This window comes from Perognathus longimembris, unplaced genomic scaffold (assembly GCF_023159225.1).
Source record: "Perognathus longimembris pacificus isolate PPM17 unplaced genomic scaffold, ASM2315922v1 HiC_scaffold_147, whole genome shotgun sequence".
NCBI lineage: Eukaryota > Metazoa > Chordata > Mammalia > Rodentia > Heteromyidae > Perognathus > Perognathus longimembris.
The window spans coordinates 15,766-34,002 of NW_025956474.1; the positions used below are offsets into that span (position 1 = coordinate 15,766).

At 38.4% G+C, this 18,237-nt stretch overlaps 1 pseudogene; it reads right to left on the reverse strand.

Annotated features, from left to right (window-relative positions):
• Nucleotides 1-9,416: 9,416 nt before the first annotated feature.
• On the reverse strand, nucleotides 9,417-11,506 carry LOC125344540 (annotated as a pseudogene).
• Nucleotides 11,507-18,237: the final 6,731 nt, after the last annotated feature.

The following is an 18,237-nucleotide window of genomic DNA, read 5'->3' on the forward strand; positions in this document are numbered from 1 at the left end:
TGATCCATTCATCTATGGAGGGGCATCTGGGTTGGTTCCAGATTCTCGCTATGACAAATTGTGCTGCGATGAACATTGTTGTGCTGGTGGCCTTACTGTGATTTTGTTTGTGTTCTTTTGGATAGATACCCAACAGTGGGGCTGCTGGGTCATAGGGGAGTTCTATATTGAGCCTTCTGAGGAATCTCCATACTGCTTGCCAGAGTGGCTGAACCAGTTTACATTCCCACCAACAATGAAGTAGGGGTCCCTTTTGGCCACATCCCCTCCAACAATTGTTATTATTAGTTTTCTTGATATATGACATTCTTGCTGGGGTGAGATGGAATCTCAATGTTGTTTTGATTTGCATTTCCTTTATGGCCAGTGATGTAGAGCATTTTTTCATATGTCTATTGGCCATTCTCATTTCCTCATCAGAGAAGTTTCTTTGTAAGTCTTTAGCCCACTTGATGAGGGGGCTATTGGTTCTTTGCAGTTTTGTTTTGGAAGAAGGTAATTTTTTTAGTTCTGCATATATTTTAGAGATGAGGCCTTTGTCTGTTGAATGTCCGGTAAAGATCTTCTCCCAGTCTGTGGGCTTTCTGTTTATCTTGAGAGCTATGTCCTTTGCCGTGCAGAAGCTCTGGAGTTTGATGCAGTCCCATTTGTCCAACCTTTCTTTGATTTGCTTTCAACATGTATTCTCCAAGTGTAATTGCTCTTCTTTCCTTCTCATTCCTTTATTCTCATTTTTTGTTTGAATTTCCCTTAGCATTTCCTGTAGAATAAGTCTGATGTGTATCTGATAGAGATACACTTTCTTTGCTTTTGTCTGAGATTATTCATCCTTGTACTATATGAAATGTGACCATGGCCATTGGACTTCTGTCTGAACAACTGTATTTTTAGCTTAGGAAGTTTATTTAATTATTATTACTTTGAGTAAAAATATACTCCATTGGCATTCTCAGGTACTTCTTGACCACTTGCATCCCAAATAAACATTCCAAATAATTTTTGATGCTTTTAAAAGTTTCCCATTCTTTGAATTTTGCTTGAACTGCTGTTTTCTATAGAGTACCTTCTAGCTCTCTAACTCTTCTGTTTGACCTAACCTATTCTGGATGCTTTTTATTTAACTGAATGTATTTTCAGTTTATAAATCTTACTTATATCTCTCCTAAATTCATCTCTATTTTTCTCTATTGAGATACAGTGAGTTTCCCCACAGAGATTCCTCATTTAGTTCCTTGATTTTACTTAAAACAAGTTATTTAAATTCTTTCAGCATTGGCCTGCCTTGGTCACTTCCTGCTGCCTCATGTTGAATACTACAAGGTGATATAATGTTCGTAAGTATATGAGACTGTAGAGCATGGGATGTCACATGCCTGCAGTATTTGTTCCAGTTTTTCTGGGCTGGCTTCATACCTTTTTATTAGACTTTTCAAGCAAGCTACTTATTTCTCACAATTATGTAGTTATTTCCATTGCTCCAGCACTGGGTGGAAAGTACCTCATGTTGTACTATAAGCCTGCCATTGGTTTGATCACTTTCATAATTGATAGTTACAAAACTCATGCCTGAATTGTTCTGAAAGGAACCTAGAAAGGGTGAGTAATCTTTCCCCACCCTCCTCTCCATTGGGTCCAGGAAGTCCCTGAGGCCATTCAGTTACCAGCCTACTACGAACTGGGAAGATGCAACATAGAGATCCTGACATGAGGGTCCTTTGTCACAACCCACGGCCAAAGTCCAACTATCCAGTGCTGGGTCAAGATTAAAGCCCAAAATTTTCTAGGCTACCTATTGCAGAAGTGGTCTTGTGGCCTAAGACAACTGTAATGGGCCACACATCATGGTTTGGGAATAGAAGCCCTATATTCTCAGGACTGAGTATAGGACTGAATTGCTTGCCATGCCAGAGACTCATTCCTTGTGCTGGTCTTGGCAGTAGAGCCATAGGTATTAGTTTCACAACCTTGCTCTAATCTCTATGAGAAAGCCTTGTGCTTTATATCCTACGCCAACACCACAGAATTGTTACATCACACTCTGATGCTCAAGAAACTTTTGGCAAGGTAATTCTAAGTTGGATTGTGCTAGATTGTCAGCAGCCAGCCTCTAGGATGCATCAGTATTCACACCATAGCTGGTGATTATATGAGTCGGTTCATATTGGGTCCTGCCTGGCTCCAGGTAATTTAAGAGCTTCAATTGTGAATGTGGCCTGGCAATAGCTATGTTGTCCAGAGGCTGGTGGTGGAGACACAGCCTTTGCCACCAGGGCTTAGGCTGTGCTGGGTCAGACTGGAGTCCCATGGCTACAATGAACTGTGCAGTTCAATGAGCCTGGGCTGGCATGACCCTTACAGATTCACTCCAAGGCTAGGCCTAATGTGGGCTGAAACTCAGAATGTGTTCCAGTGGCCTTCATGTGATACTGACAGTACTCTAGTGGCTCTGTCATTCTTAGTTTCCACTGGATGTTGGATCTCACCATCATGTGTTTGGCAGTGGGTGCCAAGAAAGCACCTAGTGCTTGCTTTTATACCCAGTTCACCAGTAAGTACAGCTGTGCTTACAAGCTCTGGTTCTGAAACACAAAGAGGAGTGTTAGATGGCCACCATTTGCATGGCATACTGCTTTTCTGATGCACCTATACTGGCAAAGTCACAAAATTTCCCTAATGGTTCTACATTTGGGATCTCTTCCCTTTTAAAGCAAATTTTACAAAATCCTTTGGGCCCTTTGCATATGTGCTTGTAGTCATCTTAGGCCATATTATCCCCATTTTCTGTATTCACCACTCCCATTGATACTTAATCCCCATCAACACAGTTGTTTAATTTTCTGTCATTCACACTTAGTGAATACTATTTATACTAAGTGGTTGTGTAATCTTATTCTTCATGAGCATATATGATATTTCAGTCTCTTACTCCCTCTTATGACCAACTTTTCAACATCTCTCAGGGAGTTTTTTTATGTCATCTTCATATGTACATAAAATGCAGTTTGTTACTTTTTTACCCCACACTCTCTTTCCATGTCCTGATCAGATTTTTTTTCAACCATATAGCTTGGATGACAAGGATTTTCAGCTGTGACCAGGTGTGTGGATGAGCTCTGCCTGGGGACAATCTCAGAGATTCAGCAAATCTCCTCCTCCTGATTATCTAGTAGTATAGGTGTGAGACATGGTTCCCTACTTATCAAGTCTTCTTCCACAGATCATGTAATTTTTTGCTGTTATTTAAAAATAAAGTCCTTTTCAAGCTGAAGGTACCTTAGCTTGTTTTCTGCTTTATCTAATCAAGTTCTATAATGTTGCATTTTTTTCATTGAATTATATGATCTATTGTGAATTAAAATTTTGAAGGAATAAGTTCTATATCTAAATTCATTTTTGTTTGTATGTAGATGCCTAAGTGTTCTATAACCATTATTTTGAAAGGGATATCTTTTCTGCAATGAAGGTTTCTTTGCTTCTTCATCAAAGTTTAGTTGCCATTGTTTATTTGGGGTCATTCTACTCATTGGATATATCCCTCTCTACGTCTTCCAATAACACACTGTCTTGATGATTGTATCTAATTTTATTGTTTTTGTTGGGGTTTCTTTTGCCAGTCCTGGGGCTTGTACTCAGAGTCCAAGCACAGTCCCTGGCTTCTTTTTGCTAAAGGCTAGTGCTCTACTACTTGATCTACAGCACCATTTCTGTCTTTTTCTCTATATGTTGTACTGAGGAATTGAACCCAGGACTTCATGCATGCTAGGCAAGTATTCTATCAGTAGACCACATTCCCAGCCCTGCACATAATTTTAATTCATAGACTAGGTAGCATCATGCTTTGATAAGATCCTTTAGAGTTCTGGAGATACTTAGTAATATTTCTTCAATATCATATTTGCTTTGTTTTTCCATGTGAAACAGACTAATATTGTTGATACTCACAAGACTCTCCTGCTGGGATTTTTAATGAAATTTCATTAGATATGGAGATAAACTAGGCATGAAAGGAAATACCTTGGCAATCTTCATTCTTGTTACTCATAAATGCAGACTACACTCCCCTAGTTTATTTCAATTTTGATTTTGTATGTTTTAAAATATACTATGTATTTATTAGATTAATACAACTCCATTTTTTGGCATGAATCTTATATAAGTGATAGTATTTATATTCATATCATGTATACCATTAGTAACATTTATATTATAACATTAGTTTCAAGTTCATTCATTCAATTGTAGCATGTGGGAAAATAATTTACTTTGGTAATATTCTGCCCTTATGAAATATAATCGTTTGCTATTGCTTGCTTTTTTATTGCATAATTTCTCTCTTGAAATTTATACTGGCATTTACTTATTCAAGTAGGATTTTTTTCTTTCACAGTGATCATGCTATCATTCAATCATCCATCCATTCATCTCTATTATTCATTGCATGATGGAATATAAAAGGAATCCCTGCCTTTTTCTCTGTATTAAGTATAGTGTTTTAGAGATTGGTGAGTGACTTGAACTAGTTTTCATTTATTCCTAGTTGCTGGAAAGATGATTATTTTGTATCAGAAATGAAGGTGCTATTTTTATCATATACTATTTCTAAACTTATTGGAACGAGGATGTGTTTTTTTCTTTTGGAGGCTGTTGGAATGATTTATTACATTTTTGAAATTCAACCAGATTTATATATCTGGGATAAAATTATGTTGAGTTGTGTATATCATTTGTTATTTACTGCTGGGTCCTATTTGCTTATATTTGTTGGAACTATTTGTAATTATGTTAATAACTTGTTGGACTAAAATTGTTATTATTTTTATATTCTACTTATTGATATATTATAATACCCTCATGTGATCTGGCATTGGAACAGTGCTGATGACATATGATGAGTCAGAGTACATCTGGCTCCTGGAATAGATACTATGGAACCATTAGGAGCTTTACCTTTGTTTTAACTATGGATGTACTTTGGATGACCTACTGCTTCTTTAGTGAGTGTGGGCAGAGAATTTCTTAAGAGAACTACTTTTGAGATGACTTTAGCCTTCTTTCAGAACTTGAACATGCATAGTCTTAGAAGACAGGACCTTGGAAATGAAGAAGATGAGTAGTGGAGCCTGTGAGAGAAGTTTGTTTGTTGTAGCTTCACTTTGACACCCCAGTTTGTAGTAAGACTTGCAAAGGGGAAAGTTTGAGCATGGATCAGCAGCATCATGTAATGTCCCTGGGCATGTGCTTTTTCTACATATGCTGACATGGACAGAGTTTTCTAGTCCTTAGTGAGACTTAAAATGTCTCTCCGTATCAAAAACTAGTAGATTCAATCGAATTTGGACATTTTAATTGGTCCCAAATTTGTTTTGTAACCTTTGCTTGTGAATTATCCATGGATGCTTATGGTACAATTTCACTAATTAATTTGCTGTGTTGCTGTCAATTGTGGTAGCCACATGCAGTGATGTTCCCCTTATTTCTCTAATGAAAGAGTTGAACCATATATGTGTTAAAGCTTGGCCAGATTTGCCTGTAAACATATATATTCTTAAAAAAAATTTCTGAAAAGATGTCAGCATTACTTATCAATGATGGCAGATTCGTTGGGTTATCTGTTGTACTGTGACAAGTTCTACATACAGGTGGGCACATCATTTGAACATTTAAAATCTGTAAGCAATCTTTCCCAGAGTCATGCTTCCATTTTCTGCTTCCTACTCCAGAAAAACTACAAACACTTTCACCAGGCCTTATAAAATACATAAAAATAAACTGCTTTGACAATTTTCTTCTTCATTCCCACAGTGTCCAATATCATGAGATTTATTTTGTCTTTCAGCATGTGTTAATTAAACCAAAGGATATTTTACCGTGGTATTTACCACACGTGTATTAAATATTTGCCTTGAATGATCTTCTGTATTAATCTCTCTTCTCCCACCTCCCCATCCCCTTCAGATCAAAAGCTTTCACTGAGGTTCCTATGCCTTCATCACGCTCTGAAGTTATTCATACTCCATCTTACTTTTTCACTCTCCCCTTTTCCTAAAGCTTTTACACACTGTTATTTCTGCTTAGGATTTTTTTTTTCTATTCAGGTTTTTTTTTGTTGTTCAATATGGGTTTTGTGATTTCTTCCTCTATTTCATTAAAGAATTGTGTTGGGATATTGATGGGTATTGCATTGAGTTTGTAGATATTGACATTTTCAAAATGTTAATCCTCCAGTCCAGGAGCATGGAAGGTTTTTCCATTTCCTTAGTTCTGCCTTAATTTCCTTTTCAGGATTTTAATGTTCTCATCATGGAGGTTTTCCCTTCTTTGATTAAGGTTATTCCTAAGTGTATTGTATTTTTGAGGCTATTGCAAATGGGGTTGTTTTCTGATTTCAGCTTCAAGTCTTCATATTGTTGATATAAAAGAAAGCCATTGACTTTTAAGGATTTATTTCATATCATGCTACTTCAAGGTTTGGATTAGCTATGTAACTTTGCAGTAGAACCAATGGGGTTTTTTAAAAATACAGAGTCATGTCCTCTGCAGAAAGAGCTAGAGAGTTTAACTTCATCTTTCCCTAAATGGATCCCATTTATATTTGTCTCTTGCTCTGTTGCTCTGGCGAGGAATTCTAGTACTTTGATGAATAGAACTGGGGAAAGCAGACATCCCTGCTTTGTTCCTGATTTTAAAGAAAATGCTTTTGACTTTTCACCATTAAGTATAATGCTAGCTGTCACATACAGCTTTTATTATATTCAGGAATGTCCCCTGGAATCCTAGTTTCTCTAAAGCTGTATTTTTGTCAAGTGCCTTTCCCATGATTGAAGATATAATCACATGATTGTGCTCTTTGCTCCCCTTGATGTGGCCAATTATGTTAATTGACTTGTGTATATTAAATCATCTTTGCATCCCTGGAATGAATCTAGATTGATCATAATGTATAATTTTTTGATGACCTGTTAAAATAGTTTGGCCAAGGGGCTGGGGATATGGCCTAGTGGCAAGAGTGCCTGCCTCGGATACACGAGGCCCTAGGTTCGATTCCCCAGCACCACATATACAGAAAACGGCCAGAAGCGGCGCTGTGGCTCAAGTGGCAGAGTGCTAGCCTTGAGCGGGAAGAAGCCAGGGACAGTGCTCAGGCCCTGAGTCCAAGGCCCACGACTGGCCAAAAAAAAAAATAGTTTGGCCAAATTTTGCTCAGAAGTTTTGTATCAATGGTCACCAAAGAAATGAGTCTAAAATTTGCTTTTTTTATGAGTACCTGTGTGGTTTGGTATAAGGTTTATAATGGCCTCATAGAAACTGTTTGGTGGTCAAATTTTGCTTTCAATTTTGTTGAAGTGTTAGAGGAGTATTGATGTGAGTTCTTTCTTGAAAGCCATACAGAATTCCACTGTGAATCCATCTGGACCTGTGCTCTTCTTGGAATGGAGAGATCTCCATTATTACGATTTCTATGGCTTGGTATGGTTCTGTTTAGTAGGTTTATATCTCTTGGTTAAAGCATTCTTTCATTTCTTCCAGATTCTCAAATTTATTAGCATACATTTGCAAAAATATTGCCTTATTATATTGTAATTCTTAGTTGTTTCTGTGGTGATGTTTCCAGTCTCATCTCTGATTTTGATTATTTGGGTGCACTCTCTTTGCTTTGTGGTAAGATTTGCTAAGGGTCTTTAGATTTTGTGAATTGTTTTGAAAAACAAACTTTGTTTTCTTGAATAATTCTATTGTTTATTTGTACTCTAGTTCTTTTAATTCAGATTTAATTTTAATTATGACTTTCATCTTTTGGCTTAGGATTTGGCTTGCTGGTTATTGTTCGAGGAGCTTAGTAGCTTCATGAAATTGCTGGATTGAGATTTCTCCAGTTTGTTGATGTAGAAGCTCAGAGCTGTGTCCCAAAGGAGCTGGTATTATGTGCACTCATTTTGGTTGAATGCCATAAACATTTGAATTCTGTTCTGATTTGTTCCATAATCCACTTCCAGTTCAGCAATGTGTTGTGCAGTCTCCATGAGTTGTGGTTTTGTCTTTGGCTTTTTTTTTTATTCTAATTTTCTTTCATGGTGGTCTGAAAGAATGCAGGGAATGATTTCAGTATTTCTGAATATGTACAGATTTGCATGCTGTCCTAACATGTGATCTATTTTGGAGGATGTTCCATATGCTGCTGACAAGAATATATATCCTGGTGAGGCTGGGCGGAATGTTTTGTAGATGGTGCTTAAGTCTAACTGATGTACCCAATTGTTCAGTTCTGAGGTTTCATTGCTGAGTTTATGGCATGCTGATCTAGGGTGTGGCATACCTCATTCCTGGCTCTCCTTGCTTTCATGGTCTCTGAAGAGAAATCTGGGGTGATTCTGATTGGTTTTCCATTATTTGTGACTGACCTCTCCCCAATGGCCGCTTTTTATTTTTAACATCACAACATTGTTTATTATATGAATTTTACAATACAAACAAAAATACAGAAATGCAATACATGGATACAGCTAAATGCAGAGTGGTGACTTTTGTTTCTCTCTTCAGGAGGCCATGATTTACATTTCTAGTAAAACAAGAGACTCCATATCAGTAGAAACAGGCTTGTCATTAGCTCCACCATTTGCCTAGAAATGACCTATAAATGCATTTCCTCCCTGCTACTTACCATAAAGTGTAAAAAGGGAGTTAAAGGAAAGTTTCCTTGTTAGTTCCTACCATATGAAAGATGCTATATTCTATAGCAGGGCCAATATATGAAAAACATCTAAATTAAGTGTTATTACAAAAATGAAGCAGTAATGAGATTCTGGCTAAAGAGGGCACTGAGAATAACATATATGTAATGAATCCAAAACAAACAAACAAAAGGTTGTTATAAAAAGCTCTAGGTGCATTGTAAGCATATATGTTCTTTTTTTCCATGTGTATTTCCAAACAATGAAAGTGTCAAAAATAGGTTCAACTGTATAAGACTAAATTAAATTATTGTATAGGCTACACTGAATGGAACCTCTGTATTATAATTATCATAGAGAAACATAGGCTGCATCATTGTATGGCAATTTATCCTCAATAAAAACCTTCCAGAGTCCTTTATTTTGGAATATCCTGTAAACAAACCACCAGAACATGATTGTACAACAGTAAAATGTTCTCTTTCATTAAACCAAAGACATCTGTTTCATAATAATAAAGACAATTTAGAAAGGTACTTAGAGCTGTTACTTGCTAAGTACAGAATACTCCAGACAATTCAAGGCATCTTAATCTCCATTTAGAACATCAAAAAAGAGTATTTGTCATGCTGCTAAGTCTATCATTATGGATAAAATTGGTGCAAATTGGTCAAACGGATCCAACCAACACTGATGTCCAAGCTGGTATATTGGCAACTAATACATAACTGGTGATCTATGGACAGTTTAAAAGATCTTACCTTTCTTCTTGTTCTTTTCCAAGGTTTGTGAAGAGTTCTGTCATTCTAAGATGCATTGTTGAGCTTCTCAGTTGCCTTTCTCCTCCTCAAACTAACAGTGTTTTTCCTCTAATTCTTAGTGCTGGGCTTCCAAATTCTTTTTCATCTGCTCATGGCGCTGCTGGAGCTCAGCCTCAGAGTCTTTCAGTTTCTAGACTTTCTCCTTGACCTTCATCTCAAACATCTGCTCCATCTCCATCTGCATTTTCTTCATCTTGGCTGCATGCTCCCATCTTTCCTCCTCCATTTGTGCCAGCGGGCTATTGGTAAGCTGTCCTTTACTCTTGTTATCCACTCTGGTGTAAGTCACAGCCGCCAGCTTTCTGCTTCGGTAGTTCTCATAGTGTACGTTATTAGTGACATCTTTTAAGTCTTGCATGTGTGTTCCTATCAACATATTCCTTAGAATTGTAAAATCACAATGTTCACCATTTTCAACTTCAGCTACACCCCAAAGATAATGCCTTCCTCTGACCCTCTTGCCATTAACTTCAATGGTTATGTTACTACCTAGTACAGCAAGAGGTAAACAGTCCTTTATTTTTTTAACCAGCTTCATCGTCTGTTTCTAGAAATTCATATATTTTAATTTTATGTTCTTGGGTTTCTTTTTTTATCTGTTTTCTTAAACTGCTGGCATTCCTCTGGTGTGAGCTTGTCTGCTTTGGCAATTAGTGGATGATAATCAATTTTTCATGCAAACGTTTCATAAACTCAATATCCAATGGTTTAAATCGTGTCCTGAGGGAGTGATGAAGTGTAAGCAGCACTGCACTCTGTTATCAGGCGTCTGCTGCCTGTTCACCTGCGATTCTGCTTTTCGGTAATCATCAAGTTTACTATCAATGTAGTCAATAACAGATTGCCAGCCATTACTATTATCCACTGCATCCAAAGTGTGGAGTATCAACTATGGTGAGCAGCAACTGAACGCCACCTTCTGGTATTAGAACTACAAAATTGAAAGGGAATACCAAAATCGAGAGACACAGGGGGGAAAAAAACCACACACAAAAAAACCCAACAACCACAAAGCCATACTTGCAAAACTGTTTGGTGTAAATGAACTGAATAACTCATGGGGGGAGAGGAAAAGGGTGAGGGGGGAGGGGGAATGAGGGACGAGGTAACAAACTGTAGGAGAAATGTATCCAATGCCTAATGTATGAAACTGAAACCTCTCTGTACATCAGTTTGATAATAAAAAATTAAAAAAAAAAAAAAACCACTTTGGATTGTTCCACCCGCGCAGTCTTTTTTATTCTTTGGGAAGACCCTGGGGCCTCCACTGGCTGTGTTTACCTGAGGAAGAAAGCCGGCCCACTCTGGAGGAAGTTCCTCCCATTTGGGTGGGGAGACCTTCCCCTGGGCAGAACTGGCTTTCACTGATCAGATTTCTTTGCCCTTTTGGAAGATGGCTTCGACATTTTTTCCGTGGATAAACTTATTTCCTGTCATCTCTGGCCAAGTTGATGCAAGTGTCAAAGATGATGTTTTTCTACGGGCGTGGGGAAATGCTGGTCTGTGATCTTGAATGAGAATGCTTTGTATGTGTACTCATGCTTTCTCTGGTTTGTCTTGCAGTCTGCGATCTGAATCTGTGTGGTCAGCAGGCTAAGAAATGGAGCTCATGGTCACTGATGAGTGCTGGGCATGAGGGGAAAGCTGCTGGGTCTGATTCTGCAGATCTTAAGCAGGGTTTTTCTGCCTGTATGGCAGCAAGCAACTGCAGAAAAGCTGTTGCCTCTGCCATCACTAATTCCTTCCCAGTCTCTGCAGCCATTATTGCTTCTGCAACTGCCACCAACAGAGTTGCCACCAGGACTCAGATATGTCTTCTTAAGCTGGCTGCCTGGATAATCCCTCCCTGGGACAAATGTCTATGCTATTATGGCTCATTGGTCTTTGTCTGGAACCATGAAAACAGATTCTTAAAGAAAGTTCAGGTAGGGCTCTTTTGCTCCTCCATCATTTTTCCAGAAGTTCCTCAATTATTCCACTTTCTGTTACCTTTCTGTCCCCCAGGGTTTTACCCATGATGTAACTGTTACTGATTTTGGTAGCCTTGGTATTGTATGTATGTTTATTGGAACTAGGGAAGGGAAGGAAAATATCAAAATGGAGAAACCAGGTTAAAACGCAAACCAATGCAACCACAATACTTGTAAAACTATATGCCATAATCCAACTGTACACCTCGTGGAGGAGGATGAGAATTGTGGAGGAGGAAAAGAAGGAGCAAAATGAGGGAAGAGGAAACAAGTTTGATTAGATATGTACACTCTGCCTTATGTATGAAACTATAAATCCCTCTTTCCATCACTTTAACAATAAAAAAAGAAAAACCAAAAAAATTTAAAAAGCTAACATAACAAAGAGAAAGTAGGCCAGGGAATATGATCAGCATATGTTTGTCCTATGTACAAATGGATATGTCACAATGACACATCTCACACATTGTGAATTTGTACTAATACAATTGTACAAAAATTAGATAGATGGACTTGTTTGTACAATTAATTCATTCATGATAACACAGCACCATAAACTACCATATTCAATTTAGAAAATGTAGTTTAAATAATATTAAAAAAAAGGATAATTAAATGCTTTATAAAAACAGCAATGGAAATGTCAGCAAACACCAGTCCTATAACCCTGACTGAGGTTGGGAATGGATGTTAGGGAGGATAAGTAATTTGACATATGCTGAAACAGGACTTGCTAATGCATTAAAAAAGAATGATATTGATAAATATGATATTGATCTAAATGTATTAGAGGCTATTTTAAAAGTAATAGAAACAAAGAACATTTTCAAAAAAAGCACATGCATGTCTGATTAACCACTTTTGAAAGTATTATGAATGAAAATAATCCAGTGTCTTCAAATTCAATTACTCTCAATATTCCCATTACCATGATGAGAAGATACATAGACTGGAATTGATCAGAGATGATAATTCTATTATCTCCTATACAGACCAACCAATATAATGTCTTAGGTATTTATCCAAACCTGTAAAAGACAATTTATTGTGCATTATTACAAGTAGTAAAGAGCAGGATTAGAGATATATCTCTCCTCAAATTACATAAACTATTTACCCATTCTTGGAGAAGTACTATCAACAATTAGATGACAGATGTTATGAGTCTGGTTCTGGAGAAAGTAAACGCAGTAGGATCACAAGTTCAACTCCACACTGGGCCACAGTGCAAATTCCAAACTATCCTGTGCTACAGAGAGACATCTTTCTACAATGCATAGCTACTTTTAAAAAGAAGTACTAGACTAGAAGGAGAGGGTAGCTTGTTGAGTTTACATAACCTACCTACTATGCACAATACCTGGGTTCAATTCTCACCACTAAAAAAAAGACATTAAAGCAAAAAATTTAAAAGAACATTCTCTCATAACATACCTGCTGTAGTATGTGAAGCCTCATTGATATATGATAACTTTATTCCAAATCCTTGCCAGCCTAAAATCATAGAAAAGTTATTCATCATGAAATGAGACCAAGTAACACAATTGATCCTTATGATAGTTTATTGTCCAAATACGTAAGCGTTATCTGAGGACACATGTTTTTCTCACAAGATACTCATTTTCTGAATTTTAGTTATCCATTAATTCTGGAAATCAACTGGACTTCCATACTTATCTTTAAAACATCACAGTGTTTCCCTTAAAATAAGCCCTACCAGCCAAACCTGTGGTGGCTCAACACCTGTAATCCTAGGTACTCTGCAGATAGACCACCTGAGTATCAAGGTTAAAAGCCTACTCTGATGGGAAAGTCTTTTCCGTATAGATCTCCTTGCCTCAGAGAAAGCAAAAGTAAATGGCTTAAATATTATTAATTATTTTGTATATTTTACACTATGAAATAGTCTAACATTCTGAAAAAATAAGAATACTGTACATTGTCAGGGATGGCTACACCTTTAAGACCTGGGGTTGCTTGGCTGCTATCCACTCCCACCTTCTCCCCTGGTCTGGAACCTCCCCGGACCCTCTGTCTGTAAACACATGTCTCCTAATGGTGCCAGGGACAGGTCCTTGGGGGACTGTGGTCTCAGCCTCTGTGGGAAGTTCCATGACATCACCGTGATGGACAGTTCATTAGCCAATAGTTAATACCGTTAGTCCCTCCTCCTCCCTCGTCATTACTCTTATATAAACCCCTCCCCTGAATAAAACTTTGGAAAGCTCCTGAAGCTTACTCCCAGAGCCCATGGCTTCCTTTCTTGGAGAGTATAGAGAGGGGGAGGGCATTCTCGCAGCCACATGCAACCAAGGCCACCTGTGGCCCCCATTCCACCTTGGATTGCCCGAAGGTCAGGCGGCCAAAGGAGAGAGTGGAAGGGGAACACGTAAGGGGATAAAAGGCTTGGCATCTCCACAAAAGGAGAGGTATAGACTTAGCCCGGCAGTACATAGGTAAAATATCAGATGTTTTGTTCAGTTCTTCCCCAAACCATCCCAGTATTCTAAACGGACTGCTAAGCAGTGGCCCTCCTGCATGTGTTGTGAATGATAAGAACAAAAGAGAAGGAGAGGAAAGGGAAATATTATAGAACATATATATCACTAAATAGCATAACTAATCCCAAGAGAAGATCTGCTGATAGTTCACCAACAGATCAACCCAAAAGACACAAAGACCCAAAAGGTCTCAAAGACATAGACTCAAAGACTGAAACACAGGGAAATAAGAAAGAAAAGTAAGAAATTTTGCTGTTAAGTTCAACACGTTATACAAAACAATCATACATGTTATACAAAAACAATCATACACAGGCATATAATGACCATGCACAAGCATACAAACATATAATAATCATATATACAACATATAATAGTAATCATACACAGGCAAATAAACAAAGAACAGGCAAAGAACAGGCAAAATGCAAAAACTGCAGGATAAGAAAGCAATCTTTTTTTTTCAAATTTTCCTGCAATACCGGGGGCCACCTATAGCATGAACAAGGATTCCAAGGGGCAAGGGGATTGATGATGAAGGAGACAGAGAGAAGACTGGTGGCACAGCTGTGTTTATTCCAGCAAAAGCCTTCAATACACCTTCTATATCTGTCACATGCTTACATGCTGTTGTCTTAGGACCCACTGCACCAAAAGGTGCAGACTGCATGCACCTTTCCTTGTTATATTTCAAATAATCTTTGTCCACTATACTCCCCCAGATAAGCCCCCAGCCCCAGAAGCTAGAAAAAGAATTTCTGCAAAACAGAAGGGCAAATACTTGCCGCTCTGAGGGTTGGAGTCAATGGTGATGGAGCCTTTGCTCACGCCTTTCCAGCTGGGCACCCCAGGGTCTGCAACATTGCAAGTCAAACATTCCTTGTGAGGTTAATCTATTTTTGTCATTTTTAAAGTGAATTTAAGAAAGCATCTCAATGTAACGAAGGCTGGTGTGTAACTTTAAATCTTCCTGCCTTAATTATAAGGGTGTTGTAATTTCCGATATAAAGCTCTACACCTCACAATAACTGGTTCTCTCTATGATAATCTGCAAGTAAGGTTTATTCCTTAAAAAATGCTAAATAGTTACTGATTGTAAAATTCCACACTAAGAATCACTAAGTAGTAAAGTATAGAGTATCAAAGAAGACCATCTGATGCTAAATTTGCTTTTACATCACATCCATTAATCTCTTTTGTACACAGGAAGCAAGAAACAAAAATGAAACCAACAAATCATGCATCTAGACTGCAGTGTTTTAGCGAAATTAGACAGGTAGCTAATGCCAGTATTCCTAAGTTACTCAGGAGGATCATATTGGTAACTAAGAAGGATGAGATCTTAACATCTAAGCCAGTCTTGGCAGAAAAATATCTGAGACTCTTAGCACCAATTTGCTACCAAAAATCCAGACAGAGAGCTATAGCCCAAATTGGTAAAGCACTTGCCTTGAGAAAGAATGCTCAGGGAAAGAATCTAAGCCCTGAGTGCATTGTCCCGATGTATGTAAATATGATCACAAACTCAGCAAGAAGTCTATATTAGCTATGATGACTGCATGCCATGAACCAGAAAGTAGAGCACAGTGTTGGCTTTGTTTTTAGCAGGATTTTTAAAGAGGAAAAAAGAGGATTTACAGAAGCATAATTTAGCCTTGAGTTAGAGATGCAAAACTGAGTGTTGAGCTAGGTCAGCATGACCATTAGTTATTTTTATAAAACCCAAAAGAAAGCCTTACAGAGAAATATAGCTTTGAGCAGGGGACTTGAGCAGGAGTGCTGTGTTCAAATGTTAAAATACAGGAGACTGATTGCCATGGTTGGGAGTGTAGATTCCTTATTTAAAACATGAACTCACCTTGTGCTTCTTGGAATTTCCCCCTTCTAATAATTGGTCTTGACCTAAAATTCTCTTCACAGAGATGATCTGTCACTAATATTTGGCCCTATTTTCAAGAATCAATGATTTTTCCTGTCTGTGATTTTACACTGAGTTCAAGTAACAGCATTGGCAAGAAAATAAAAGAAGGTAGAGGGGAAAGAGGGGAAAAGAAGCAAGAGACAGTGTAAAACAGTTGCATTTAAAATTTATAGAAAAGTATGTGAGGAAAACTGAAGAAGTTTAAAATAGACACATGGGTGACTGCTCTGAATTGTGATTAATATCTATTTAATGTATGGTTGCGGTAACAATTTTTTCACAAACCAGCTATTAAAACAATGGAGATGCAGTAGATGACAAAATATTTCATTTCAAGAAAAATAGGTGTTTCTCTTTATGATCCAATTGCACAGGAGATAGTAAGAAGGAGGATCCCTAGTAATAATAAGAATGATGACAATAACAAGTAAAGAATAAAACAGAAAAAATATCAGAACGATCCAAACTAACAAAACTTAAGGGTTAGGGGTGTGGTTCCCAGATAAACAGTGCTTCTCCTCAAACTTACTCACTGAATTCAAATCCTCCTCACGGAGTATTCTATTTTTATAAGTTATTTTAGGCTAAAAATGAAAGTTTACATAAATATCAAGAAAAAGACCATTAATACAAGAAGCTAATTCTAAGTCTGACTTAACTTGTCCATGTTCTTCCAATATCAACTCTCTTATGAGATTCATTATCATCCTTACATTTTCACCTGTTTTTATTACCTCCTAGTCCTAACTAGTGAAAGTAAATGGGAAAATTAGATAATTTTCTCCAAACTACATTATACCAGTTAGGAAAACAATTCAGGAGGGCTCTAAGTAAAGAAAGGAAAGGGAAGTGATTTGGATTGTATATACAAAGACTAGGGCATAATTGTTAGTTCACTGATACAGAGTAGCAGGAGTTCATTTTACCATGTGCCATAAATATAACCTTAATTTGCAATCTGGTTGTGCAAACAGCATAGTGGCATGCCTTCAGGATTCTGCCATGAGCATGAGGAGGCTTTGAATAGAGAGCACTATTGGTGGGAAGCATTGTCTTAACAGGGCAAGGGAGAAATGAGACGTTATTTCTGCAACCAGCTGTCAAATACCAAAATGGGGGACATAGCTCTGAGAGACAGAATGAAATGTGATTCCATCAGGTAAATAAATAAAACTTTTTTCTCTATTTATTGCATGGGTTTGTTCAAGGAAGGATGAAGATATTTAAAAGACAGAATGCCTTAGGTCTGTCTGTCTACAGGCAGAACATCATTGCTTGTCCATGTCACTGCTTTCAGGGTGGAGGTTAGGTCTTTAGTCTTGGAAATGCTTAAATCTAATCTGTGGACATGTCAGCAGAGAAAAAAAGGACGATGTTCTTGAGTGGCACAACACCCACTGGTGGGAAGGCAAGAGGAATTTTGGGGAAGTATGCAACAAGTCCTCTGTAGGTGAAAACTTTACTCCATGAAGGGCTGACATCAGAAAAAGTTGCTAGAGATAAACAAGGACAGGAACACCCTGTTTAAAGTCCCACCAAGGTTCCATTGGGAGTTTTCAACTACACTCTTGACCATCTAGAGAAAAACATTTCAGCATATGAGGTGAAGCCCTACAGCAGGACTGAAGGTTGAGAACGAGTTCCAGAAGAGTTCCAGCAAGGCCCAGCCCCCCAGGAGCCATGCCCAGGAGGCTCCGCAGGAGGTCGCCCCAGCTGCCTCATGAGCAGTCGGGCCCCAGGAGGTAGCCAAACCCACCCACATGCTTCCCCAGAAGACCCCCAAAAGAGGACACCAACCGCACCCTAACTACCTAACTGGAAAACAGGCTTGCGTTCCTGGACTAATATAGGGCCTTTGGTCACAAGCATTTGCCAGCAGGAAGACGAATTGTGTGTCGCAGGCAGAGGGTCTAAGGACCAGACTTCAAGGCCTGACTTCAGAGTCTTGGCATCGAGCTAGTGGCATTTCCTTTATTTTTCAGCATGGTGCTAAGAGCAAACAAGGTGGGATGAGACTGGAAATGCTCTTGGACCATGGCTGCGGCTCCTTTCCCACTTGGACTGCCAAGCCAGGATGAAAGTCCTCAGCTCCCCAAGACCAAGACAGTTAATGCTTCTGTCTGTTGGACAGTGTGCTTGTAAGACATGGAAGCCAAAGGAGGCTGTATGGGAGCCAATGGAGACTGGACAGAAGCCAATCCGCACAGATCAACTGGTTTCCGCTTCCTCATGTGTCATAGTCCTGTATAGCCCACATAAAGCCAGGCACAACAGTCCAATAGCACAACAGCGCTGTGCCTCCTCCAGAGTCTGACCCTTGCGCTTGCCAGGATCCCCTGTCCTGGAGGTAACTCC